Consider the following 26,170-nt stretch of genomic DNA (forward strand, 5'->3'; position numbering starts at 1 on the left):
TGAGTAAGGACACAGGAAGGAACACATGGAGACGCTGAAATGAGGAGATGCTGGAACAGGAGATGCTGGAACAAGGAGACACTGAAACAAGGAAACGCTGGAACACAGAATAGGCAAACTAGTACACCGAGGTGTTGACCCGATTGCCAAGGCGAGGTCCTGGTGACAGGGCCTTGCTATTTATAGGAAGTTCATGTGACATCACCGGGTGGCGGCTGAGCCGGGTTTCCCGCACTGGTCCCTTTAAAGGGAGTGACGTCAGCCACGCGCTTGCCTAGGAGCAGGGCCGAGGCGGCCGAAGACGCGGATCCTTGAAGGGAGCTCTGCTGTGAGGCCTGCGGCATGGAGGAAGACGGAGAGGACCGCTGTGAGTATTAGGGATGCCGGGAGCTGGCAGCCGTGGCAAGACCGGAGCTAGTGGATGGCAGCATGAGGTGAGCAGGCCCAGTTGCGGCACCCATACAACCGGGACATGCAACAATTACTTCAATTACATTAGTACAGACCTTCCATAAAAAATAAGTGCCTCTCATATTAAGGCAAATACAGGCAGACAAGAAAAAGTAAAAAAAAAAAAGGAGCATTTATAAATACAAGTAAGTATAAAAAAAGGAAATGGAGAGGACAAATGTCAATTATATATATAAGCTGAGTAGCAGGACCTAGCCACTACTAACAAGAGCCTCAAAATAAGATCTTAATTGAATGGACTCAAAATAGACATTATCATGATTCATCAAACATTTACAAGGATATTGCAAGGTAAATTGTGCCCCCAGTGCCAGGACTTCAGAATGCATTTCCAAAAATTTCTTCCTACATTCCTGACTTGCTTTAGTGATATGTGGATAGATTTATTTATTTATTGGGTTTATATACCGGAGGTTCCTGTATAATATACATATCACCCCGGTTTACAAGGAACAAGAAGATCCATATTTTTTGTCCATAAAATGAAACAGCACTATTCTGAAAGAAAAGTCTCAATATGGAATCTCGATCTTGACCAAATACAAATGTGAGCAAAGGAGTAGTTCTGTTTGACATTTTAGGATCTTCTATTTGGTTAACAATATCTTGTCTTACTCCAGACATTAAATAATATGCCTTAGCAACAGGCAGCATAGCATCAGAGGAAATTTTCAAAACACTTGAAATATTTTCTTTGAAAATATCAGTATGGGAAATATAATCCACAATTGGAAAATTACGAACCCTAAGATTCAGAAATCTTAGTGAATTTTCAATATGCTCCAGTTTCCTTCCATGTGATGTTTCAGTTTGAATTTTGCTTGTGTATTTTGTATATTACTGACTTTCTGGTTCAAATCATCCAGCTGCTCTGTATGAACGGATATAGCTAGTTCAGAGGACTGTATATGCCAATTTATATCTGATGTAACATTCACCAGCAATGATATAGACTTTTCAAGGGAAACTAATGCCATCCATACAGATTCTAACATGATAACAGCAGGTTGGCTCAAGGAAACTCTATAAACAGTGCTCACTACTTCAACACTACTCCAGTGGCAGGTCCTGATTCAGCCTCCCCTACAATCATCCCATGGGGACACCGGGAGAGGGGGAGAGGGAGAGGGAGAGAGACTCTCTGTATAGAGTTAATATGACATGCTAGAGGGGACACTTTCAACTCAGGGTGAGTTTGGCGGAATTAACTGCAAATTTGATATGACTGATGAATTTCTATTATGTGAATCAATGAAAGGTACCAACAAGAGAAGTTGATTTGTACAATGCAGTCTCTAGCTAGCTTCAAACAAATGATAGAAATTCATCAGTCATATCTAATTTGCAGTTAATTCCTCTATGTATGTAACCTCCCCTACCCTACTCCGAGTTGAAAGTGCCCCCTCTTACTTATTCAAATAGACTGTGCTACTTCATTGCCTGTATATAATAATGATGCTTCATGTCAGAGTTTATTATTTAACTTATCAAATAAAGAATTAACCAAGGATGAAAAGTGAGTTCTTGAAAAATACTTTTCTTTTGTACAAAGTCAATCATATGATCCATTTAACTTACGCATAGGTGTGGAGAAATTGACAAGGAAATTACAATTACATTTATTTTTTGCTCATCAAACTGAAATTATCAGTGACAGTTCGATTATTAAAAGAAAATCCATGTGGACACCACTGGGTCCATTAGATCCATTATTATTCTCTATCTCTTTGAACTCATTCAGGTTCATTTTACTTCACAATTAGAGGTTTAAAATAAAAAGACATAGTCTATTTTTTCACATATAATTGGAGGTTCTATATGTTTAAGAAGGAACAGTATGGATATAGTAAGAATATGCTTTTTATAAGAAGTTTTTGATTGGGTTTAAAATCATAAAAAAAGTAGCAAAAATCATTTTGGAGGTTTTTTTAACTAATGATGGTGCCTCAGTCACCTGATTGCCAAGATCAGGCATCTGAAGTTGTTTCCTCCAATTTCAGTAATTACTAGCGCAGTTGAGCGCTAGTAATTAGTACTGAGTAGCTAGTACTGAGGGCTTTTTCTCATTTATTGTTTTTTAGCCACTCAATTTATCTCCCTTTTCTTTGAAATAACTAGAACAACCCCAACCAAAGCAGAACACTTCACCCCTCCCTCACCCTACTTTTCAGCCAACTCCAAGACAACTGCTGCAGCTGCCAGACGAGGATGAGCATCTCGTTCTCTGCCCCTAAGTCTCCCTCTTCATCAACACTGCAAAAGGTTGCAACACCCCACCTTCGGGTATGACAGGACAGGGAACCTCTAAGGGTCCAGCCTTTCCTCTGAGTTTGTCTTTACCATCAAGTCCCCCCCCCCCCCGAACCCTTCCTCCTCATAGAGCCCAGCCCCCTCCCCCACCCCCTCCCTGCATAACTCTCCCAGCCACCACATCGGTTTGCAAACAAGAAGTCTCATCCAGTGTCCACAGGCCAGCAGACATCAAGTCCAGCGCTGCCACCAGAGTCCAGCCAGGCCCCTCTGTTGCCTTCCTACTCCTCTGCCAGACACTGCTGTGTCTCGTGAAATTCCTGGTGACGGGCTCTTGTGCCGACTTCGGAATCTGCCCACGGCTGACCAGCCTCCGATACCATTTTCCTCATACAGCTGACAATTCCCACCTAGCTGCTCCCATGTCGCCAGGCAGATGAACAGAGATTGCATCAGTGTTCCAACAAGAAATAACAGAAATAAGCTGCCCACCCGCCCTCTCCCCCATCCCCAAAGCTGCTGCAAAAATCAACCCTCAACCCTCAGAACAGAACACACATGCCTAGCCCGCACCCCCCCCCAAAAAAAATTGATTGAACCTCATACATTGAAAGCCCCTGCCTTAACCGCCATGAAATCCATGCCAGAAAGGATATAAATATAGGCACAGGGGCCTTCACTGAGCGGCATAGGCTTCACCCACTCTCGGGCTCTGCAGGAATGCGGTAGCTGCCTTCACATCTGCAAAGACAGATGTGGCGCCATTATGCTGCACCCTCAATCTTGTTGGGTAAAGCAGCGCATAGGTGAGTTATATTCCTCTGCCGAAGCTCCTTCTTGATGTCCATAAACTCCTGTTGCTTCCTTATTTCATTGTTAGAGAAGTCTTGAAAAAAGAAAACTCTTCTGTTTCATAGATCTCTTGCTTTCTCTCCTACTCGCTTCCAATGCTCGATTTTTATCTTGGAACTGGTGGAGCCTAAGCATAAACGCACGTGGATTTCCCCTCTCTGCCATGCTTCTGTGCGCATTGCTGATCTTGAGCAAGCCAAGCTTGCATTCCAGACCAAGAGCACTTGGAATCCAGTGCACCAAAAAACCTATCAGGTCTGACTCCCCCCGATCTTCTCTGGGATCCCAACTATGCACACTTTGTTTTTCTGATCCTGATTCTCAGTATCATTAATTTTTCAGCAGCATGTTGCTGGGCCCTTTCAAGCCCTTCCAGATGTCACCCCACAGAGGTATGGGACATCTCCACATCTTCCATACGGTTTAGCATTGAATCGAGCCTCTTTCTAGTTTCCCCCACAGAGGAAATTAACTGGTCCACATGGACCACCACCGACTCCAACTTGGCCTCTAGCCTGCTATGTATCCCTAAGCTGCTGCATCACTGACTTCTTTGCTTCAACCATCTCTACTGGTAGTGCAGCCTCTGGCTGGGCCTCGTTTTCAGAAACCTTCTCCTCCAGGCCTGATTTCTCAATTGCAGATTTCCTACAGGATCATTTTGAATGGAGAACCTTATCACCGTACAACATGGGTAGGGCCTTTTTAGATCCCTTCTCAGCCATGATCCTACCACCACGGAGAACTTTTAGAGGGCTTAAAATAAGATTATATCAAGGAAGGAGCAGGAGCTAGACAGACACATCACTTGACCCCCCTTTTCACTCTTTCAAGTAATATTTCTGATTAATCTTTTTCAATAAAGGTCAAATCTTCCTTTCTAATAAACCAAATATGTACATGTTGATTAAACCCTTGTGTTCAATCTTTTCCAAAGTCAGTTTCCTCTTTCAAATAAAAAAATATGGTGAAAATCTGATTTGAATACATTTCAACATGACAAACATGTCTTACTTTCTCATTTCTGCTTGTAAATTGTATTCCTCCCAGGTACTGCAAATGTGTCACAAATGATAAAAGCTGACTGCCTGGTAGAACAGTGCTTAATGATCTAGAATAGATATTTTCAAGATGTAAAATATTTACAATTTGTCAGGAAAGATTCCATGATATTAATGAAGTATTCAGGTTTTAATTTTTGTTTTTACTGATTTGTTTCTGAGTGACATTTTTATGGATTGAGTGTTATATATTGGAGGTTGAATCTCCCAGTTTAAGACCAGATAGGAGATTGAGGCAAATGGCTATTCAGATTCCCTGGTGAATACAAATATTTGTTATACTAAAACTGGAGCAGAGACTAAAAGAGGCCATAGAGGAACAGATAGGGCAAAAATTAGCAGTTGGGGGCCTATTTACCAAGCTGTGTAATGGTAATAAAAAGCATTATTGACCGATTAACCCATTTTAATGTGTGTTGTTGCTAAACCGTGGTGTTACTGCAGAAAAAATCCAGCCCATTGAATGGCACAAAATAATGAGCTGTGTTGTGTATAAATGTATGTAAAGCAGCTCGTTATTATGTAAAAGAAATGATAGCTTGTGGTAAACTTCGTAAATCGCTTTATTCTCTGCAAGTGAACTACACCTCTAGAAGTGTGCTCTGAATTGGTTTCAGATATACAGTATATATACTTCCTTTGAATTGACATATAGAAATAGCTATTAGGTTGTACTTAATGGACCCTTGGTCTTCTTTCAACCTAACCAAATACATTAATTGTAACTATATATGTTCTATACACATGCCTTTTTCAATTTTGCTAAACAACTCTACTGCAAAAACTTTTAATTGAAATCATTCAAATATTCCATGTTTATGTAGCCCCACCTGGGAGTGTGGCCTGCGTGGTCACAGATCACCCCTCTTTGAATAGACTGGAGGGGTGTGTCACTGTGAACCAGCCAAACACACTGAAATAGAAAAATGCTGCTTTATTATTGCATCCAAAATTGTGCATAAACAAAAGGTTAAATACATATACCAGTGCTAAAATCTATAATCAGTATTACCAGCTTAGAGTAATCTATCACACATGCCAATACACATTTCCATAATGAGTATGAACAGTTTCACAATAACATTCTGCTTAAAAAAAAAACCCCAAACAGTCATTGACGTAGTAAAACTGAATTTGCTGGTACCAAGGCCTAGTATACCTCTGAATTACAGTGAGCTCACCATATTTCCTCATGGGATAGGTGCACCACTACACTAACTGCTGGATCCAGTATTGTTCATGCATAAGGAGAGGCAATTGCTTCTCCCCACCCTTTTCACAGGAGTGCACTGCAGTAGGTAATGTTCCTTGACTCCAGGAATTAGTAGTCATGTGAAAGGCCCTTAACCTTCTGGGAGTGGCAAATCATACTGTAGCACAATGCTGTAGCCAGCAGGCTGAGCAAAAGGAGGAATCCTTTCACCCCTGGGATAAAATGATGGGGGCTGATGGAATGAATGATTAGTGGTTATTAGGGATGTGAATCGTGTGCCCGATCGTTTTAACGATCGGGTTCGGCTGGGGGGGGGGGGGGGGGAAATCTGATCGTTACGAGATGTGAATTGGAATCGGTTCCGATTCCAATTCACATCACTAATTTTTTTAGTGAGGCCCGCGCCGATAAAAAAAACCCACCCCGACCCTTTAAAATTACCCCCTTAGCCTCCCCCAATCTCCCCACCCCCCCCCCCCAAACATTTTACACATACCTGGTGGTCCAGGGGGTCCGCGGGGAGCGATGTCCCGTTCCCTCGCTATCAGCTGCTCTAAAAAAAATGGCGCCGATGGCCCTTTGCCCTTACCATGTGACAGGGCAAAGGTAGCGCCGGCACCATTTTGAATACTGGCAATACGGCCGGAGTGCAGGAGGTCACTCCCGGACCCCTGCTGGACTTTTGGCAAGTCTTGTGGGGGTCAGGAGGCCCCCCCAAGCTGGCCAAAAGTCCCTGAGGGTCCAGCGGGGTCCGGGAGCAATCTCCTGCACGCGGGCCGTATTGCCAATATTCAAAATGGCACTGGCGCTAACCTTTGCCCTGTCACATGGTAAGGGCAAAGGGCCATCAGCGCCATTTTTCTTAGAGCAGCTGATAGCGTGGGAATGGGAGATCGCTCCCCGCGGCCCCCCTGGACCACCAGGTATGTGTAAAACGTTTTTGGGGGGGGGGTCGGGAGAGTGGGGGAGGCTAAGGGGGTAATTTTAAAGGGTCGGGTGGGGTTTTTTTTATCGGGCCATCGGCGCCATTTATATTAGTGGTAGCCAAAATGGCGCCGATGGCCCGAGAGCGGGAGATAGCGCCGGGACCCCCCCACTGGACCACCAGGTAATTTAAAACATTTTGGGGGGGTTCGGGAGGGTGGGGGATTTGTTTTAAAGGGTCGGGGTGGGTTTTAGTGTTGTTTTGGTGTGCCGGTTTTCCCGCCCTCCCCCTCCCCCGATTTACGATTTTCACGATAAATCGGGGAATTTCTATTGTATCGCGACTCTAACGATTTTTGACGATTTAAAAAAATATCTGACGATTTTTTAAATCGTCAAAAAACGATTCACATCCCTAGTGGTTATGTAGGGTAAAGTCTGGTGACCCTAAACAGGATGTGCATCATGAACTTGAGGCCTACTCCTATGCACACAGAGGAGCCGATGCAATACAGTGCGCTCACACGAGCGCACTGTTTAACCTGCTGTTAGACGCGGGTTAAATAGGCACTAATCCACCCCCTAATGCAATAGGGGGCTTAGCGCCTATTTAATGCGCATCTGACGTGGAGTGAATGAGTTAGCGCTCATCACATACAAATTCATGTGAATGAGGCTATTACTCATTCACTCCGCATTCAAAAAAATAAATGTGCGTCACAGACGCACATTTATTGCACAGATATTAATGCCTGCCTGGAGCAGGCATTAATAGCTGAGTGCACGTAGAAGTACAGAAAAGCAGAAAAAACTGCTTTTCGGTACTTCTTCAATAAAAAAAAAAAACAACCCTCAGCAGACTGCCGAGTTATGAAGACTGATGCTACCGACGTCAGTCTTCATAACCGGCAGCTGCCGCGGGGTCGCATTAGCAAGGAGGTACTAAGGTCGCGCAAGTGTCCCTAGCACCTCCTTGCTAGCGTGACCTCCTAATTTGCATATTGCATGGCGCCCCTCCCCTTGCGGGCGCCATGCGTGCGCTAAAAAAGCAGGTGCTGAAAAGTCAGCACCCGCTTTCTGCAAAATTAATTGCATCGGCCCCAGACTGAGTAAAATGTGCAGGCCTAAAGCAATGCAAACATGGAGTTTGCAGCCATGTGATGATTTTGGTAACTTTATATGAGACTGTTTTTCACCCAAAGGAGAAAAGACTATTTGTTTCTTCATACTGGACAGTTGTCATCACTTTCCAATGTAAGAGGAGAAACGTGGACAAGAACTGAAATATGTTCTTGGTAAAAACTTTGTATCCAGTTATGAAATGGGTATTATTCTGGCACCTGTGCTAACAAACTCTCTGAACTTCATTAAACCATATGAGAATATTCCTATATGTCAGGACTTAGACAACATCATTTGCATCCCACCAATCCTATGACTATAGGAGGTGGTGACATCCAATCAAGATCAATGTTTCAGCCTATGGAACCGAATAATCAATGAGGTTGGACTGAGGCTAAAGGGAATCTGAGCTACTGAGATGATGGAAATTATCAAAATGGACATTATCCAAAAAAGCTTTTGCTATGGGCTTTCCTTGTGGCTTTTTCCAGGGATTCTCCAAGCTCGGCCATGAGAGTTTTACTAACAGAACTCTGATTGCTACCATGAACCTACAACCTAAAACTGAGTTTCAGGTAGAGATGTGCTTTGTTTTACACTTTCGGGATGGGCTTTGGGTCAGGCGCTTGTGTCGCAGAAACCTACTGACCCCCAGAATCCAAGGGTTCAACCTGCAGGGGAGGGAGCTGGCCAGGTAGAAGACCAGCCCTTGTCTTACTCCGAGTCCTGCCTTGCAGTCCCATTTTGTTCACCAGTTTGGTTTCCCAGACTCCAGGGCCCAAAACAATAAGGTTATTGATTAAATCTGATAATCTACTGTAAGGTTATCTACATCAGATTCTCCTACAGCTCAGACATGGTTTAGTTTGTAATCCCATTGTGCTGCAAATAGTTAACTTTCTTTGACATAATGAATAAAGTCAAAATAGGGTAACAGAAGCTCAAAAACAAAGATTAACCCAGAACTATGTGTTCAGTGTCAACTCCCTATCTCTGGGTCACAGAAGTACTCTTCATACCAGCAGATCTAGAAGTCTTTTATCCATGAATGGAGAGGCAGGAGAAACAGCTTTCAATACAGGTCTAAGGGATCCAGTAACTCTTCTGAGCTGCCTTACACTTCTTGTTTGTTTTGAGTCTTAATGCAACTCTTCTGCCTAAGGGGCAGCTAAAGCAGCTTCCAGCACGACACTGGAAACTCAGTAATATGCTGTCTGTTTGTTCTCTGTTTAACTGCTCAAACTAAGCAGGGAGTTCACTGTTAAAATCCCTGCATAGATCAGCAAACCTGTCCCCAGTCAGAGCAGCCTGTTTTCTCTTTTCATCCCTAAGCCTTTCCAACTGACTTTTCCCAGCAAAACCAAACTGTTTCAAAATCTCTCCTCTCTCTCTCTTGGCTCTTAAAGTTAAATGCTCTGTAGCAGGGTGCAGTAACATGATGCAATGACAAATTAAGACAGCCATATTGGGGAGGTCTACAGTGTGTAAATGGGATAATAAAAAATGTTAATAAAATAGAAATTACCTGGGTACTGACTGTGCCCTGAGAAAGAGAAGCCAGCACAGGGCCTTTCTAGGGTCCGAAGTAAGCTGGAGGCTGAAGGCACAGTGATGGAATGGCCTAGTCCAGAAAGAATCTGTTAGAAAAGGCCCAGAGCAGTCAGAAATCCAAGTATAATTCTGAAGCCATTTCCTAGGGAATTTAAAGCCAGCGAGTAAAAGTCTGGTGATGAGACAGACAGCAAAATCCAGTGACTGGTGGATGGTCTTCATCGAATGACTTATGAGGAGAGATTGAAGAATCTAAATATGTACACCCTGGATGAAAGGAAGAGCAGAGGTGATATGACACAGACTTTCAGATACTTGAAAGGTTTTAATGATCCAAAAATAGCGACAAACCTTTTCCATTGGAAAAAAAAACAGCAGAACCAGGGGTCACAATTTGAAGCTCCAGGGAGGAAGACTCAGAACCAATGTCAGGAAGTATTTCTTCACAGAGAGGGTAGTGGATGCCTAGAACACCCTTCCAGAGGAAGTGCTGAAGACTAGAGATGTGAATCGGAACCGGAATCGGTTCGGATTCTGGTTCCGATTCACATGTGGGTTTTTTTCAATCGGGCCCAATCGCGGTTTTGTTTATCAGCTGCGCCCCAGCCGATAAACAAAAAACCCACCCCGACCCTTTAAAAGTAACCCCTTAGCTTCCCCGACCCTCCCGACCCCCCCCCAAAAACGTTTTACAGGTAACTGGTGGTCCAGTGGGGGTCCCGGGAGCGATCTCCCGTGATCTCCTGCTCCGGGCCGTCCTCCCACTAATCAAAATGGCGCCAATGACCCTTTGCCCTTACCATGTGACAGGGTATCCGTGCCATTGGCTGGATCCTGTCACATGGTAGGAGCACTGGATGGCCGGCGCCATCTTGTGCTCCTACCATGTGACAGGGGCTGACCAATGGCACCGATAGCCCCTGTGACATAGTAAGGGCAAAGGCTATCGGTGCCATTTTGAATACTGGCAGCCGATGGTCCGAGTGCAGGAGGTCGCTCCCGGACCCCCGCTGGACTTTTGGCAAGTCTTGTGTGGGTCAGGAGGGTCCCCCAAGACTTGCCAAAAGCCCTGGTGGTCCAGCAGGGGTCCGGGAGCGATCTCCTGCACTCGGGCCATCGGCTGCCAGTAATCAAAATGGAGCACAAGATGATGCCGGCCATCCAGTGCTCCTACCATGTGACAGGATCCGGCCAATGGCACGGATGCCCTGTCACATGGTAAGGGCAAAGGGCCATCGGTGCCATTTTGATTAGTGGCAGCCGACGGCCCGGGAGCGGGAGGACGGCCCGGAGCGGGAGATCATGGGAGATCGCTCCCGTGATACCCACTGGACCACCAGGTACCTGTAAAATGTTTTTTGGGGGGTCGGGAGGGTGGGGGAAGCTAAGGGGTTACTTTTAAAGGGTCGGGGTGGGTTTAGGGGTTATTTTTGTGTGCCGTTTTTCCCGCCCTCCCCCAAAACGATAAGGGAACCCCCACAATCAATATCGTGGGGTTTTCTATCGTTTTGGGGGAGCCCCCAATTTCTGACAATTTTGAAAATATCGACGATATTTTCAATCGTCCGAAGCCCGATTCACATCCCTAATGAAGACCAAAACTGTGAAGGATTTCAGAGGCATGGGATAAACACTGTGGATCCATAAAGTCTACAGGATGTGAATGAAGAGAACAGGCATAGGGATGGCTTGCAGCAATGACAGCTACTACCTGGAGATTAATACCCTTATTCAATAAACATACACATGGTTAATGCGACTCCAACATAAATGTGGAAAAAAGGATTTGCATTCACAAAAAAGCGGGGGAGTAGCTGCATTCACAAAAAAGCAGGGAAGTAGCTTGCTTGTTGTGGCTGTTATTACCCCAAACCAAATAAGCCTGATACTTCACGTTCAATGCATATCCAGCATAGCTCTCTGCTTCAATGGCAGGGGGATGAAGAAAAGAGGATTTATATTCAGACAACAATCAACAATGACTGAAATGCATAATCTTGGTAAACAAATAAGCATGGGTATAGCTTGCTTGTTATGGCAGCTACTATCCCGAATCAAGCCTGATACTTCACTTGGAATACATATCCAGCAAAGCTCACTGCTTCAACAGCAGGGGGAATGAAGAAAAGAGGATTTATATTCAGATAACAACCAACAAGGACTGAATTGCACAGGCTGGGTAAAGAAGCGTGGGAGTAGCTTGCTTATTGCGGCAGTTACTATCCCTAACCAATTAAGCTAGATACTTCACATAGATGCAGCTCCAGCACTGCTCTCTACATCAATGGTGGGGGTGGAAGGTAAATAGAACCAAAATGTTACTAATAAAGGCCAAGAGTATCAAATAAGTATGAGAAAAAAAAATGTGTGAAAGCTTGCTGGGCAGACTGGATGGGCCATTTGGTCTTCTTCTGCCGTCATTTCTATGTTTCTATATTTAGAAGTGAATAGAGAATGAAGGCTGAACTCTTAGAGAGCGAAAGCTCTGTCTCAGTATTCAGTAGAAAAGGCCTTAAACAGTGGATTGCCTCAGGGATCTGTACTTGAACAAGTGCTTTTTAATATAGTTATAAATGATCTGGAAAGGGGTATAATGAGTGAGTGATCAAATTTGCGGATTACACAAAATTATGCAGAGTAGCTAAATCTCAAGCGGATTGTGATAAATTGCAGGAGAACCTTGTGAGACTGGAAGATTAGGCATCCAAATGGCAGATGAAATTTAATGTGGACAAGTGCAAGGTGATGCCTATAAGGAAAAATAACCCTTGCTGTAGTTACACAATCTTAGGTTCTAACTTAGAAGTTACCACCCAGGATAGAGATCTAGGCATACATAGAAATGACGGCAGAAAAAGACCAAATGGCCCATCTAGACCGCCCAGCAAGCTCCCACACTTATTTTCCCATACTTATCTGTTTCACTGACCACCAAGTTCAGGGCCTTTGTTGGTAATTGTTTGATTTGAATTTCCTGCCACCCCCTGCCATTGATGCAGAGAGTAATGTTGGATCCAGTAACACTTCTGAGCTGCCTTACACATTGAAATTGTTGGCTCAGTGTGCTGTGGCGGTCAAAAAATCAAACAGAATGTTAGGAATTATTAGGAATTATTAGGAAGGGAATGTCAAATAAAACAATGAATTTTATAAAGCCTCTGTATCGCTCCATGGTGAGACCTTACAATGAATACTGAGTGCAATTCTGGTTGCCACATCTCAAAAAAAGATATATTTGCACTGAAGAAAGTGCAGAGAAGGGTGACCAAAATGATATGGGGCATGGAACGGCTCCCCTATGAGGAAAGGCTAAAGAAGTTAGGGCTGTTCTGTTTGGAGAAGAGATGATTGAGGGGGGACATGATAGAGATCAACAAAATGATGAAAGAACTTGAACAGGTTAATGTAAATCAGTTATTTACTCTCTCAGATAATAGAGGGACTAGGGGGGCACTCCATGAAGTTAAAAAGTAGCTCATTTAAAACAAATCAAAGAAAATTATTTTTCTTTCAGCGTATAGTTAAGGTCTGCGATTCATTGCCAGAGGATGCGGTTACTGCAGTTAGTGTAACTGGGTTTAAAAAAGGATTGGATACATTCCTAGAGGAAAAATCCCTAAACTGCAACTAATTAAAAAGCAATAGTAGCTTGAGATCTATTTAATGTTTAGGTAATTGCCAGGTTTCTTATGGCCTGGATTGGCCACTGTTGGAAACAGGATGCTGGGCTTGATGAACCCTTGGTCTGACCCAGTATGGTATATCTTATGTTCTTATGTTTTTATGTTCTTAATTGACAAAGCACTTTAAAATTGAGAAACATTGCAGAGTGTAAATGATTAGTATAAACATGAGTATAAGAAGCACTGGTTCCACACCAGGTAATGTTAGTGAGAGGACAGTAATATTAATATTACTGCTGCTTTGCAGTGAATTTAATTGGAATTATTTAGCTGATGTGAGATTGAAAAAAAAAAGAAGGGACCATACAACTGAGGTCCCACATTCAATAAGAGGAGGGAATGTATTGAAGAAATACACAAAGTGCTTGAAGCTTGCCACTTCAGTCAGTCTTACACCGGTAAAAGCAGGAGGTGAGGCCCACGATAGCTAGCAACTGGTTAGCTTATAGATAAAAGCTAACAAGAGATTAAAGAACAAAAATAAGCTACAGTCATATCTCTTCCTCCTAATGTAACCCCAGACATGGTTGACGTAGTAAACCCTGTAGCCACAGAGGAAGAGGTATATCTGAGCAGAAGGGGAATGTTACAACAAAATAAGGAAAGTGAAATATGTTACAAAAGTAACAAGTATTAATGAACAGTGCTTGGTGGTGTGTATGGGAATATACACTATTCTTTCTCGTAGCATAGGACTACACTAATTATCTTTTTTTTTTTAGTTAGATAAGGACATAAACAAATTTAACTTGCGGAAGGTTACTCGGCACAGGGAGATATTCTCTCTTATTGGTTTTGCTTAGTTTAGGACTGTAGGGAGAAGAACTGGTAGAGAAGAGCTGAAGGAGGACATCAGAGCCTGCGAAAACATCCCATATTATAATTCTTGAACCAAGACAACAATCTCAAGCTAAGTGTACACACTTTAATGATATAGCCAGGGCTGAGCTTAAAAGGTGGGCCCGTGCCGATTGCCCAGAGCCCACCCTTGATGGCGGCACGCGGGCAACAAGGATGGAGGACAGGGGGGGGATGACATAGGAAGGTGAGGGCTGCTGAAAAAAACCCCATCCCGATAGCACCCCCCTACCTGGCGACCTGGAAGAAGGTCCGAGATGGTGCGACACCATGGCACTGCCCCGGGGCCATAACGTCATGAGGCGACGCAGATGGCACCCTCTGATGACACTCGCGGCCCCTTAAAGGGGCTGCAGCATGCTCCAAGTGATCCTTTTTGGATCGCAAAGCAGGCGGAGGCAGGCACAGAAATGAAGGCGCTTTCCATTCCAGTTCCTGGTTCCCGTTTCCCGCTTGAGAACGTCTCACCAGAGGACAGTGCGACGAGCGGCGTTGGGGTGCAGGCAGGACTGCTTCTCCTTGGTTTTATTTTTGCACTCCATTGCCTAGCGATGGGGGCCTGGTCGGGGGACAGGGTGGCGTTCTCATCAGGGGCATGGGATAGCGTTCTCGTTCGGGCACAGGAGGATGCGTTTTCCTTCTTGGGGCATTCCGAACCCTCGAGGGGCCTAGGAGTGGGAGAGAGTGGAGACATGGTGTCGCCGCGATTGCGAATTCCCCTCTGTTGAATGTGCCGGAAGCCATGCGGCCCGGTCGGCCACGCGGTGCACTATCGGCGAGTTTATTAAAAAAAACCAACAAAAACAAAAACAAAAAGACTAGAGTGAATAAAGAATGCCAAACTTGGAATTTGGGTGGGTGCAGGGTTTGTTGATGGCAAATTGGGTAGATTTTGTTTTTATTGTTTTCTCATTTCTTTTGTGGAGGTGGCACGGTCGCGGTTGGTCAATTCTGCGCCGTTTCCATTGTGTTTCTCTTTGCCATGAGTGTGCTAACATAACAAAAAATGTTGACAGCATAGCTCAACATGGGACCTTATTGTGTTGGATCTCGATGCCCTACCACACTCATCATGTGCATGAAAGCCATCATCCAGTTGACAATGGTTTTTGGTATTTTCACCTCTTTACCCAAGGTTGCCAATCCAGCTCTCCACTTCTTTCTCTCTTCGGGTTTTCGCCACCCATGCAGGATGGAAAAGATGTCTATGTACTTTTGCTTTTTGATTTTCTTTCTCATTCTCTTTGGCACACCCTCCCATAGCTCAGACAGCGTGGTTAGCGCTGGTGAACCCCTGGAATCCTTGTCTATGATTTTAGTGGTTATCTGCTGGTTGCTGTCACTAGAGGACTCAGAGGTTGAAGTTGAGGAACAGCTGCTAGAGCTGGAACTAGATCTTTGCTTGCGCTTCGACCTGTGTTTTGACTTTTTTATTACCGCTACTTGCACCGCCTCTGGCTTTTGCCCATGTAATCCAGACTCACCCACATAGCACTGGTTGGTGTGTAGCCTTTTTTCAGCTTGAGAGCTGGTAGAAGGCCTTTCGTTGTCGCTTCTGTTGTCATGCGTGAAATTGAGATGGTGTTTCATGGATTTAAGCTCGGAGGAGTACCAGGGTTTCTTTTTGGCATTAGCAAGGTTGATTTCTCAGGATTGTTCGGGGCAGAGAGTGTTAGCTATGTTGTTAGTTAGCTGATGCCATGAGGAGAGTGCGGACTCGGGGTCAGTAAGATCTAGTTTGGAGAGCTCATCAGTGAGGGCTGCAATGAGGTCTTCTGGCAGGGTTTCCAGAAGTGAATAGTTTTCTTAGAGGGTGTAGGGGAGGGGGAGTGTTTGATGCAGCAGGTGGTTTCGATGTGGTAATGGTCAGACCAGGGGATGGGTTGACAAGTGGGGGGGGGGGGGGGGGGGGGGGGCGGTCGGGTTGGATCAGGGAGTTGGTAAAGATGAGGTCCAGGGTGTGGCCTGCCTTATGGGTGGGGTTAGATATGATTTGCTTGAGGCCTAGCGCATCCAGAGAAGTGAGCAGGGAGTTGCATGAAGAAGAGAGGGGGATCTTGTCAACATGGAGGTTAAGATCTCCGAGGATAATGGTAGGAGAGCTTATGTCTAGGTTTTTAGTGATATATTCGATCAATGGGAATGGGTTGCTTTCAAGGAGCCCAGGTGGGGCGTAGATTAGGCAGATTTGGAGGGAGGGTGATTTAAAAAGCCCAATTTTGAGTCAGTTGGGGGGGGGGCGATGGGTTGGAGGGATAAATTGAATTTCTTTTTGGCAGCGAGCAGGAGGCCTCCTTCTCTTTTTTTTCATTCTGGGAAATGGAGAATATGTGATATTGGTCAATTGGAAGTTGGTTTATAAGCACTGAGTCTGAGTTCTTTAGCCATGTTTCGGTGATGGCGCAGATGTCAGGGCAGTCATCACTAAGGATGTCATTAAGTAAGCTGGCTTTTTTAACAATGGATTGGGCATTTAGGAGGAGGATTGTGAAGGTTGTGAGGCCAATTAGTTGGGTGAGGCGGGGAGGTCATGATGGGGAGGAGGGATCTGCGGTGATCGTAAGGGGTAGTGGGCCGGGTGGCGCAGATGGGGGTGGTATAGTGTTTAAGGATGGGGATGGGGAGAGGCTGCATTTCGTGGAAGGTATATTGCAGTGAAATTCATGAGTAGGGGAGTAGGATTTGGACTTGGAGGTAAGGGAGGTGTTGGAGGGGGGGAGGCGGCTGCTAGGGGGGCGGAGAGTGGGGGAGCAGTGTGGGTTCTCTTGGATGGTGTGTGGTGGTACAGCGGAGGTGATGTATTGGAATAAGGGGTGATATGGTGGTAGAGGAGACGAAGGCAGAATATAATGAGAAGGGCAAGGTTCAAGGGTGGTGGGGTCCTGGTGGGATGAGGGTGGGCACAAAGTTGGCACAAAGGGGTGCACTAAGGGGCAGGCCCCTTAGTTGTGCTCCTTTGTCGCAAGACGCCCGGCGCGAGACGCCGGACAAAGGGTTTGTTATTTTTAATGGTCCTCCTGGACCGGATATGATGTCGGCCGAGGGGGTGTTCCATTCGTCAGTTCGGGGGGTGAGTAGGCTGGGGTGGTCTCAACAGGGCTCGGGCTTCGATAGGCCTCCCACGCCGATCGCGTCGAGGCGGCCGGGGTCGGAGCGGTGAGCTGGCAGCGTGGCAAAGGGATGGCTCCGGGTAAGATCTTACTTTTTAAAGGTCCTCCTGGACCGGATATGATGTCGGCCAAGGGGGCGTTCCATTCGTCAGTTCGGGTGGCGAGTAGGCCACGTTCTCGGACCGGGGTGGTCTCAGCAGGGCTAAGGCCTCGATAGGCCTCCTGCGCTGATCGCGTCGAGCCAGCTGGGGTCGGAGCGGTGAGCTAGCAGCGTGGCAAATGGACGGCTCCGGGTAAGATCTTACTTTTTAAAGGTCCTCCTGGACTGGATATGATGTCGGCTGAGGGGGCGTTCCGTTCGTCGGTTCAGGTGGCGAGTAGGCCGCATTCTCGGACCGGGGTGGTCTCAGAAGATATCTAGCGGTGTGGCCCAAGGGCGGAGTGCACCTGTTGATACATGCTGATGGTACGCCACTTACCAGATTCCAATTCTCCACAATCCTAAGAGCTGTGGTAACACAGATGAAGTTGGACCCAAAAAATTTCACCACACACTCTTTCAGAATTGGTGCCGCCACAAGTGCAGCGCAGGCTGGACTTAAAACGGACGCAATCAAAAAAATTGGCCGCTGGCAATCTAATGCGGTCAATTCCTATGTCCAATTGGACAGAGTAGATACGGCTAACAAGATTTGTTAATTTTATCTTGCAGATGGGCGGCAGAGGCAGAGTATTGCATGGATTATCGGTCACTCGTACATCCAATGGGCAGCTAAAAGAGCTCGTGAACGGCCTTACGGAATTCACTTGGGTCTGGCGTCAAAAGGTTGGGTCATCGAATGGATGGGTAAACCAGGCATGCTATGGGAACAGTTGTTGCCCTTCATATGGCGCCTGAAGGACGCGAAGGCACCGCCCGATGTCATAATACTCCATCTGGGAGGCAATGACTTGTGTACATGGACATGTAAGCGCTTGGTTCAGATGGTAAAATGCGACCTGTGCAGCATACTAGAGCTATTCCCAGGTGCCCTGGTATGCTGGTCTGATATTATTCCCAGACCAAAATGGAAACAGTCAAAATTATGGGGGCATGGGAGAAAGAAGGTTAATAGACAAATTGGTGCATGGATACAAAAAATGGGAGGACATCAGATAAGACATCAGTGGGCTGACGACATGTCCCCAGGGTTGTTCAGACCTGACGAAATACACATCGGATATTGGATATGACATTTTCAATAATAGCCTCCAAGATGCCATTGAGGCACAAGACAGATAAAATGGCCACAGCTTATTAGTGGGGGGACACGAGGCAAGGGTCCTCCCTACCTCGTGTTTTGGCGGGTACCTGGGCCGGTTAAGCCGGATTACACGTGGTGCTGGTGTCATCACACGATGGCGGGGTGTTGGCGCCGGGAGGCGGAAAGGCGATGACCCCCTTGCTCGGGAACAAGGCGGGGGGCCCACAGCATCAGGCTGCCTTGCTTGGTTCAGGTGGCGGGCAACGGCATAAGCATACTGCCGGCTCGGGTATCCTATTAAAGTTATCATGTAATGTTTAAAATAAAAGCTGCGGCCATTTTATACCAAGGACAGAGTCTGTGTGATTACTATTAAAGAGGATAACGACTGAAAAGTTTAATAGGGTATGGGTCAGATAAATTGAGATTGGATGACGGACAAAGGAGCAAGTGGCAGCTGCTAACGTTATAAACACACAAAAGATAAACGAGTAGATAAACAAGACGAGAAAGAAAGAAGAAAGGAAAGAATGCAAAGTTAAGGAGAGAACATACATAGAAAATAAATATAGAAAGTAAGTAAATAAACACAACAGTGTATTCTTATCTGAATGAAAACTCCAGGAAAAAGATCTCTCTCTTTTACCCTAAAAACATTAAAAAGCACACAAAGACTCAATTCTTGAAGTAAAGTATTATTGAGGTACGCTAACTTAATAATCAAAGAAAAACTGTTGCTTGAAATAAAATTGTTAACTTTGTTTACATTGAAAGAAGTTTGTTCCTTTATACATTTATCCTTGCTTCCCCTTTTAACCTTAAGAGACTTTGCTGGGTGGGTTGTGGACCCCTGCACCTGTGAGAGACCTAGTAGGGAGGAGGGCACTGAACCACACCCATGTAGGTTTCATCTGAGAGCCTTCTGCCCTGGTCACAGGACTATACTTTTATACCATCAACCTTTGCCACGACAGCTGTCTTCACCATGCTGGGGCAGCGGTTTACAAGTACAAGGTAGAAAGAAACTACATTTAGATTACAAAACAATATACATTAACAGATTTATGCTTTTGTTTTTTACTAATGTCCCACATAGGGTTGCCAACTGTCCAGATTTCTTCCGGATTGTTTGTTTCATGTCCGAAAGCCAAAGGGAGGGCTAAAATGTCCAGAAATAGTCAGGATTTTAGTCCTCTGAGATTTTTGTTGTGTTGGTGGCTTGGTGCTGGACCATTTATATCTGCTGTAAGTTTTTTCCCCAGCTGGTGAAGGTGCTATCTAAACTTCTCTGGCTGTAGAGGGAGCTCTACATCAGGGCTCATTGGGGTAGCAAGTGGCAGGGTGTTCCTTCCCATGCTCCCTCTGCTAGCTGTGCCTGGGGCTTTTTGCCATATCTGCCACTGCAGTCATGCTCTAATATGGCTGGTGGTGTATTCTCCTGCCCACCATTAGTCAAACAAAAGGAGAGGCCCAGCAGTACCATTGGCATGAAGATCAAAAGATGTCTAGCTCCAGCAAGCCGTTGGCCTGAAGAAAAGAAGAATCCTTGTAGGGCCACTGGCGGATCCCCATATTGCTGGCAGCCCGAAGAGGAAAAGAAATATGATGCTGGCAGAGTCCTCAGCCCGAAGCAAAGGAGAGGCCTCACAGGCCCATCGGCATTCCCCATCCTTCCTGCGGCCTTAAGAAGAAAAGAAGCCTGGCACCAGCAGGGCCATCAGCCAGAAGAAGCAGAGAGTCCCTCGCAGAGCCATCAGCAGACCCTGACCTGCCTGTGATCCGAATTAGAGGAGAGACCTGGCCTGACTCTGTGTGTGTGTGTGAGTGTGCATGGGTGTGTGTATGTATGCCAGAGAGAAGGTGTGCATGGGTATGTGTGTATGCAAGAGAGGGAGAGTGCATGGAGGTGGGTGTGTGAGCCAGACAGAGAGAGGGTGCATGGGAGTGTTTGTATGTGTGAGTGTGCATGGGTTTTTGTATAAGAGAGAGCAAGAAGTCATGGATGTGTGTATGAGAGAGAGAGAGAGTGTGCATGGGTGTGTGTATGAGTGCATGGGTATGTGTATGAGAGAGAAAAAGAGTTCATGAGTGTGTGTATGAAAGAGAGATAGAGTGCATGGGTGTGTGTATGTGAGAGAGAAAGAGAACAAATGTGTGTATATGAGGGACCATATGTTTAAATGACAGTGAAGAAAGTTTGTATGCCCTCCGCCTATGTACTAATCTATGACAATTTCTAGGTGAATGGGAATCAAAAGTTTCCAGGTATGGAGAGTAGGGGATTTTTTTTTTTTTTAAATCCTTATTAATTATTGGATGTTGTTTGATGTGTCTGGTTTTAAATATTTTATTGATGTTTGTTTTATTTTTTTTAAAAATTATATGAGTTCTTCATTATTGGATGTTATTTTATTTGTCATCTGTTTTGAAATATGTATTCTTTTGATTCATATGGTTTTATAATTATGATTGTTTTATATATTTTTTATTTTACAGTTTGATGTTTTATGAGAAATGGTAATATTTGTTTTTCTATGGTTACACTGCATACAGGGTTTAGCTTTTGATTTCCAGTTCAATTTTTGGCTGCACATTTCTATTTAAATCTTATGGTCTCTGTGAAGAAGGGGCCTTACTACCCTTTCTTAACCTGTGTAGGGCCAGACTAGATGCCTGTGCACCTTAAATCTCTACAAAGGAAGAAAGCTCTGTCGGCAAGACCCTACTGAGCCGGGAGATATCTGTGTGCTGGACCCTGTTGGGGAGGATAAGAGTCTGAGCCCAGCTAGGATCAGGAGGTCCATGGATCTCCAGAGAAGACAGCTCCTAAATATATTGCAACCTAACTAAATCTGAGTAAACTGCTGGAAGGAAACAGTTTGTGTATAGGAGAAAGCTGCTGCTAATTACTTTGCTGTCCTAACTGAAGCTGGGAGAAATATCATTGAAGGTAAGTATTCTACTGTGTTTGTATGTTGAGAAATATACATAAAGCTATAATCTGTTAAGAAAGGCTGGAGTCAGCGTGCTTTTTGCCTCCAGCCCAAGAAAATTACTTGGTCATCCTATAGTCTCTTTATTTTGTATTTGGTGACAGTCTATATGTGCTCTGCATGCGTGACCGAGGTGAAATATTCTGCTAGCATGTAGTTCCAATTGTATTTTTTGGCTTTCTTGCAGGGTGTTCTGGTTGGCACCATAGCAGTGCATGTAAATACAATATACATACTATTTTAAGTGATATTTTTTTTACCTCAGAAGACCGAATGTCCTTTTTCATGTAAATCTATTATAAATGTATAATTTTTAATTGTGTGTGGAGAGTGCCATGGGGTGGGGGGCAGAGGGGCTCAAGGATTTAAGTTTCACCTAGGATGCCTGGTTCTGGTCAGGAGCCACACACAGAAAAGTGCATATGAAGAGAAAAAGGAGACCATAGCAGCGCCTGGAGCCAAAACAGGCAGAGAGAGGAAACCGAGACAGTAGGAGACTGTGAGCTGGGAGGGAGATCAGTGATATATTCCCCAAATTGCTGAGTACAGCAGAGTCTGATTGTGTTTACTGTCCTATGACTGGGAAAATTCCATCTGCCTCCCATGGTACAGGGAGCAGTTCACAGAGGGTCCAAGAGAGTTAAGATTTACACTCTAGACACATCGCTTGAAAAATCTCACTCTTTGCCCTTTAATTGAACTTACTGAGATGGACCATCCTTGGCATCTCGGGGAATTGGTTTAGGATGCGGGCTGGGATCAGAATTCCCTGTACTCACAATTCTCCCTAATGGGATTTTTTTTTTTTTTTTTTGCTTTGTTTTCCCACCACTGAGAAGGGACCATGAGAGTGAGGAGGAGCCTTCATCACCTTGGGATAGAGTAGTCCTAGCCATCGTGATGAGTAATCAATAATAATACCAGCTCATGAAGGCTGCTTGATCATTGAAATGCAAGCAAACCATAGACTAAGCTATTTTTAAAACATTTATTAATATGGTTTTAACTATTATAATGGACATTTTGTATTTCTTGATTTTATTGTTTGATGTTTTCTGAGGAATAGATATAATTCTGTTTTTCCATTGTTGTATTCCATAACAGTATGTGTATGTGTGTTTGAGTCTTTGTGTCTGAGAAGGTGAGTGTATCTTTATGTGTGTGTGTGAGAGGATGAATGTGTATCTGTGGGTCTTTATGTCTGAGATGGTGAGTGTGTTTGTGAGTCTTTGTGTCTGATAGGGTGAATATGTGTGTGTGAGTCTTTGTGCCTGTGAGGGTGAATGAGTGAACAATGTTGTACATCAAAATGGCATCATCTGCTGGGGTGAATGCGCTGTAGATAATTCAGGTGTGACCCTAGTGGATGCCATAATTTGGCTGTGAAACACCAAGGAAAGAAGAGGATCCAAGAAGAGAAGCTCTCAGACCTGTGCTCCGAGGCACTCACCTGATCCTGGGCCAATGCTCAGGCATCGGGACCTGACCTCTGGGTCAGGTCACAGCATCAGGCCTGGGTCCATGCCGAGGGCCTGGCATTGGGACTTGGCCTCTGAATTGGGTTGTGGCAACAGGCATGGGCTCAGGCTCTGGCCTACGCCCAGGCCCAGGCTTCAGGACCCATCCTCCAGATCAGGTTTCAGCATTGGGCTTGGTCCAGGCCAAGACTTGGTCATCGAGGCCTGGAATCCATGTCAGGCATTGTGACCAGGAAATTGTCAGATTACGCAACGGATCAGGTATTGAATTTTATAAAAACATTTTGTGGATCTCAGCCAAGATCCCATTGTTAGCCCATGCCTTGGCCAAGACTCTGGCATCGTGCTTGGGCCTAGGCTATGGCCCCTGCTTTGGGCTTCTGCCTATGCCTAGGCTAGGACCCAGCTTTGGGCCTAGACATAATTTAAAATGAAACGAATAAATAAAGCTTGTTTCATTTGAAGGGGCCCCAGATTCCGTTTTGGCCCTTGAAGGAAATGAATTAGCCTTATTTATTGTATTTTGCATTTTCATTTTAAATGAATGCACATCCCTATTGCATAATGTTTGAGTGGAATAACAACATTTTTCCATCATAAGAACATAAGAAGTGCTATACTGGGTTAGATCAAAGGGCCACTGAGCCAAGCATTCTCTCTCTAAAAGTGTGTCACCATGTCACTTGAAAATACCCAGCAGATCCTAACAGGGAGAGTTATTCTGTTGCGTTTATGGACCCTTGGACCGAGGTGGGGTTGATGCAACCTGCATGGAGAAGCCCTGCAGGTCCCCTTTGGTGGCAGGCGGATCTGGATGAGGCAGTGGCCCAATTGGAGCTTTGCCTTTACCAGTCTACATCCTCCTTGGGTTGAGTCTTTGGGTGCTAGGGCTGGAAGGTCTTAGGTGGGGGCTTGTGCTGAAGGTGGAGAGTTCCGACACAGTAGCTGGGTCAGAGAAGGAGTAGGTGAGGCATATCTGGTGGCAGGCAAAGGTCAGTGGCAGGCAGCGAGCAGAAGTATCCAGAAGTCAGGCCATGGTCAATACCAGGAATATGTTTGAAGGGAATGGCAGAATGGATAAGCAAGTCAGGAAGGCAAGGAACAGAACAGTGGGCAGGCAGGGAAGATGAACTGGAGGACTGAAGAACTGAAGACACAGAGGCTGTGCTGAAGAACTGAATTCAAGGAATGCTGGAACTAAAGACAAGGAACACTAGAACCGAAGACAAGGAACACTGGAGCAACATACAGTTCTAAAGAGTAGGGAGAACTATTGCTGAGGCATTGGCGGAAAGACCTTAGGGGCCTTTTATGGGCCTGAGGGGATGATATCATCAATGGGGTACCTCCAGCTCTTTCCTGCCATGGCACCTTTACAACCGATGATGTTAAGCACGTGTGCCCTAGGAGGAGTGTGGCCAGGCGGTGTCGGTGGCATCCTGCCTTGGAAGCTGTTGGCAGTGTCCTGATGCAGTGGCGTGTGGCAGCAATCCATGAAGATGTCGGGAGACTGGGCCACGCCAGGGGTGGATGAGAGAGGCCCTGCTGGAAGGTGAGTAGAGCGGTTCACGGGAGCAGCTCACAAACCACAGAGCGCAATACATTCCTGTTGCTCACACCCAGAAGAGAGTGATGATCCCCAAATCTACCTCACTAATATTTGTTAATGGACTTGTATTCCAGAAGCATATCCAACCTTTTTAAATCACAGTATAAGAGACAAAGGGTAGTGGAATATAATCTCACCTTAAAACCATGAAGAGGAGTTAGACCTGTGCAACCTAAAAACAAACAGAAGCCTACAAACTCACTGGGAAAGCTGTCTCTTGCAGTTTAAAACAGACTGGGAGGAAATAGGAAGTAGAACTGGTTGGAAGAAGAGAAGCAGACACAGAAACAGGTGGGGATCCAAAAGGGTAGGCTTACTTGGACCCATAAGCAGAGATGCCTGCAGCTTTCAGTTAGGGCTTTTAAATCTGCAAAAGATATACAGGCCAATGGAGCGCACTGTTTACCTGCCATTGAATGCGCGTTTTCCCTTACCCCTTATTCAGTAAGGGGCGGAAAACGCGCGTCCAACCCGCCGAACCTAATAGCACCCTTAACATGCAAATGCCTATTAGGTATTCGCGTGCGATTCAGAAAGTAAAATGTGCAGTCAAGCCGCACATTTTACTTTCAGAAATTAGCGCCTACCCGAAGGTAGGTGCTAATTTCTTCCGGCACCGGGAAAGTGCACAGAAAATCAGTAAAAACTGCTTTTCTGTGCACCCTCCGACTTAATATCATGGCGATATTAAGTCGGAGGTCTCAAAGAGTAAAAAAAGTTAAAAAAAATAAATAAATAAATTGGAAGTCGGCCAGCGGCTGTCGGGTCAAAAACCGGATGCTCAATTTTGCCGGCGTCCGGTTTCCGAGCCTGTGGCTGTCAGCAGGCTCGAGAACCGACACTAGCAAAATTGAGCGTCGGCTGTCAAACCCGCTGACAGCCACCGCTCCTGTCAAAAAGGAGGCGCTAGGGACGCACTAGTGTCCCTAGCGCCTCCTTTTGCCCATTTCTACCGCGGGCCTCATTTCAATACTGTATCGTGTGCACAGGCAAGCGGGCGTTTGCCCGCTCTCCCGCGGACTTTACTGAATTGGCCTGACAGTTAGGAAGTAAGTTACACTCAGCCTTGACCACTACTAGCCTTGACCACATCTTTCGGCAAAACATTTCACATGCTTATTTGAACACTGACTGAAATAAATACTTCCTTAAATTTATTTTAAATCTGCTACCAGTTAGTTTCAATACCGACTAAATAACCTTAAGAGTGAAGAAATTACCATACACTATAATATATTCCCATGCTTATGAATAGTGTTTCAAATAAGCATATTTGCAGACAATGTGACTGTCATATAATACAGCACCAGGTCTCCACAAATTGGTTTTATGACTTATGTCCTTATTCGTGCTTATAGAATTATAATCATCGGTTATTAGGGTTATGTAGCAATACATTTCTTTTTTGAGGTTTTCCATATTGCAAATACAATTTCATTTATATTGCAAATAAAATTTTCATCTACTTTATATGGAAAACCTCAAAATAGAAATGTATTGCTACAAAACCCTAATGACCAATGATTATAATCCTACAAGTACAAATAAAGGCATAAGTCATAACACCAATTTATACCAGTTTCATGCAGGGTCATTTAGTCCTAGTACTGTTTGAAAGTATAAATAACTTTTTCCTCTTAACTTGTTCCATACCACTCATAATTTTATATACTTCAACATATCCCTTCTTAGTCTTCTCTTCTCCAAGCTGAAGAGCCCTAACCTGTTATGCCTTATTCACAAGGGAGCCA

The sequence above is a fragment of the Rhinatrema bivittatum genome, chromosome 3 (genome assembly GCF_901001135.1).
Source record: "Rhinatrema bivittatum chromosome 3, aRhiBiv1.1, whole genome shotgun sequence".
NCBI classification, from domain to species: domain Eukaryota; kingdom Metazoa; phylum Chordata; class Amphibia; order Gymnophiona; family Rhinatrematidae; genus Rhinatrema; species Rhinatrema bivittatum.